At 46.2% G+C, this 3,775-nt stretch overlaps 1 non-coding gene across 1 annotated transcript; it reads left to right on the top strand.

The window, feature by feature from the left end:
* Positions 1 to 3,018: 3,018 nt before the first annotated feature.
* On the top strand, positions 3,019 to 3,100 carry trnal-aag (transfer RNA leucine (anticodon AAG)). The gene has a single exon. It is a non-coding gene; the product is annotated as a tRNA-Leu (tRNA).
* The last annotated feature ends 675 nt before the right edge of the window (positions 3,101 to 3,775 follow it).

Here is a 3,775-nt window from a genome sequence, read left to right as displayed (position 1 = left end):
CTGCTCTTCTCTCTCTACACGAACGACTGCACCTCAGCGAACCCGACTGTCAAGCTCCTGAAGTTTGCAGATGACACCACTGTCATCGGCCTCATCAAGGACGGTGACGAGTCTGCATATCGACAGGAAGCGGAGCGGCTGGAGATGAGGTGCGGCCGACACAACCTGTGTGATCCTCGCGTAGGTCCCTGCACTGTCGAGGTGTTCTAGGATGAAGTGCAGTCCCATGTTAACTGCATCATCCGCAGACCTGTTCGCTTGGTAGGCAAACTGCAGGGGGTCCAGCAGGGGACCTGTGACACTCTTGAGGTGGTCCAGCACGAGACGTTCAAAGGACTTCATGACCACAGATGTCAAAGCGACAGGCCTGTAGTCATTCAGACCCGAGATTGCAGGTTTCTTGGGGATTGGAATGATGGTGGAGCGTTTGAAACAGGATGGAACTTCGCACATTTCCAAAGATCTGTTGAAGATCTGAGTGAACACTGGAGCGAGCTGGTCCGCGCAGAATTTGAGGCAGGATGGGGACACATGGTCCGGTCCTGCCGCTTTGTTAATCTTCTGTTGTTTGAAGATGCGTCTCACATCCTGTTCATGGATGGTTAACGCAGAAGTCAGAGGTGTGGTTGTGGTCGCGGGTGCGGCCGGGTGGGTGTGTGGAGTGAAACTGTCCTTTTCAAATCTGCAGTAGAAGGTATTCAAGTCGTTGGCTCGTGTGCTATTGTTCTCAGCTTGGGGGGATCGTCGCTTGTAATTAGTTAGCGATTGGAATGCATGCCAGACTGATTTTGAGTCGTTCGCGCTGAACTGTTTTTCCAACTTTGCTGCATAGATCCTCTTTGCAATGTTAATTTCTTTAGTAAGCTGGTTTATAGCTCGATTATACAGGGCCTTGTCCCCGCTCTGATATGCATCTTCCTTAGCTTGGCGAAGCTGCTTAAGTTTAGCAGTGAACCACGGCTTGTTGTTGTTGAATGTCCGAAATTATTTTGTTGGTACACAAACCTCTTCACAGAAACTGATATAGGATGTGACAGTGTCCGTATATTCATCCAGGCTGCCAGCTGAATTTTCAAAGACACTCCAGTCTGTGCAGTCTAAACAGCTTTGAAGTTCCATCTTGGCTTCATTGGTCCACTTTTTGACTGTTTTCACTATAGGCTTCGCACATTTAAGTTCTTGCTTGTACATCGGTATTAAGTGAATTAAGGAGTGATCAGACGAGCCCAGGGCTGCACGAGGTATAGCTGAATACATTTGGCTCCAAAATCCTCAAAAACACACCTTCAAGTTCCTGGGAATTACAATCTCTCAGGACCTGAAGTGGGCGACCAACATCAACTCCGTCCTCAAAAAGGCCCAGCAGAGGATGTACTTCCTGCGGCTTCTGAGAAAGCACGGCCTGCCACCGGAGCTGCTGAGACAGTTCTACACAGCGGTCATCGAATCAGTCCTGTGTTCTTCCATCACAGTCTGGTTTGGTGCTGCTACAAAAAAGGACAAACTCCGACTGCAACGGACAATCAAAACTGCTGAAATGATTATCGGTACCCCCCTACCCACCATTGAGGACTTGCACGCTGCCAGAACTAAGACTAGGGCGTGCAAAATCCTCTCGGACCGTCTGCACCCCGGTCACCAGCTCTTCCAGCTCCTTCCCTCAGGTAGGCACTACCGATCAACGCAAACTAGAACTAGAAGACATTCCAACAGCTTCTTCCCTCTTGCGATTAACTTCTTAAACACCTAACCTATAATTCCATTACAACAAGCTGGAAATTTTTTTACTTGAGTTTGTTGTCACATTTCTGTGGGGCCAATTATGTATTACTCGTGCACTCACTGTAGTTGTATCGCCATGCTGCACTATTTGCATATACTGGCAACTCATGCCAGAGTACCATCTGCTCCATTTGCACACTGATTGAGGAGTATCTGTAACATTTGCACAACCAACATTGTCCCAGATGATCGCACTACTCGTCACTGTAAACCGCATACACTCCTTGAAGTCTCAGCGCCCTTTGCACAATGGTCATTGCACCGGACTATTGCAATATTCGTCATTCGAACTGCTCTAAGTGCTAGAGGACTCTGCATCTTTTTGCACAATTGTTTTTTGTCAATGTCTTTATGTCCCCAAAGTTTTCTGCAAATTGACTGTCTGTTGTTTTAGAGCGGCTCCAACTACCGGAGACAAATTCCTTGTGTGTTTTGGACATACTTGGCAAATAAAGATGATTCTGATTCTGATTCTGATTACAAAATGAGGAAAAACGTGTTCGTCACTGGTGCTTGGGAGAGAACGTTCATTGAAGTATTGCTTGAAGTATGTTCACATACTTTTCATACGAAACGGCTCGCAAGCAGGCAAAAAATTGTATGTACCCTAGCAACCGCAAGCACATACGGTTGTACTTTCATACGAAACGGCTCGCAAGCAGGCAAAAAATTGTATGTACCCTAGCAACCGCAAGCACATACGGTTGTACGTAAACATGCCGGCGTTCCGTCGAATCATGCCCTAAAGCTTCGGTAAACATTGGTTTGTGCGTGAAAATAAATGTTAACACAATATGCAATCCTACTGGTCTCCGTCAAGTTGCGCTGCCGGAGAGTTGTTGTTGACGTGTCACACTACACGGAAGATATCCCCAAAAAAATCCAATTTGCCAGACATTTTGACGTCGTAGAGCCAAATCGTTTGTCGTGGCTTATGTCACACTCCAAGAAGTTTTGTCGTTCCTGACATATGTCGGGACCCGATCTGGAAAATCGGCTGCGATAGCTAATCGGGCCAATATCGGGGATAAAATCCTTTTGTTTGATCTAGGCATAAGAAGATTATTCTCTCAGCCAATGAATTGCAGTTGTTGGCTTAAATGATTTCAGAGCTCTGCTTTCCACATTTTTCATGTCAAGGTTGGCAATGATAGGGAATGCCGGGGATCCCATTTACTTCCTTGGTCGGGCTTACATTTCCCAATAGAATTCCACTTACAAAAGATGGGCTTTCCAGGTAGTGTGGCCGAGTGGTCCAAGGTGCTGGATTAAGGCTCCAGTCTCTCAGGAGGTGTGGGTTCAAATCACACCACTGCCACTTCCTTGTCAATATAGTGAATGTCTTAACTATTTTTTCATTGGCTCTGACAAGGCGTTTGAATTTGCCTAAATATCATTACCTTTGTCTTTCATGCTGAACTGTCGTGCCACCTTTATGGGTACTTACACAGTGATTTTAAATTGACAGAACAGCGAATAAATGAAGATTTTTTTTTCAGTAAGAAGTAAATTGAAGAAAGGGTCACTTCCCGTGGGCCTCAGCCAATGAGTTGACAAGACTTAATTGCACAATATTTCTCACGAAGAGTAAGACGTTAAATTACAGCAGATCCACAACATCCTATGAGCAGACATACGATAACAGAGAACGAGATTCAGATATATCCATCGACCTCGGGATTATAGGGCAAGCACGCTTCCGCTGCTCCACTGCTCTCTCGTCATTGTCGTTGGTATGTACTCTTTTACTGTCTGACAAATATCCGGCAGCCGCCAGCAACAGGGCTGTTCGGGTTGTCTCATGGCTGGATCAGGCTACAAGACACATTTGGTCTTTCCCGATGACACGATGTCAGACCACTGCCATCAAATCTTGCCGTTTCTCGGGCAGACACTACTTGACATTTATTCCGTCTTTTACCATCACTGGGCTTATTCTTGTCAAATCAAACACTGTCCGAGAGGTGGAAGCAGAAAACGTGTCAGCGGCCAA

This window comes from Phycodurus eques, unplaced genomic scaffold (genome assembly GCF_024500275.1).
Source record: "Phycodurus eques isolate BA_2022a unplaced genomic scaffold, UOR_Pequ_1.1 contig_24, whole genome shotgun sequence".
In the NCBI taxonomy this organism is placed as follows: Eukaryota; Metazoa; Chordata; class Actinopteri; order Syngnathiformes; family Syngnathidae; genus Phycodurus; species Phycodurus eques.
This window is presented reverse-complemented; position numbering and strand designations above follow the sequence as displayed.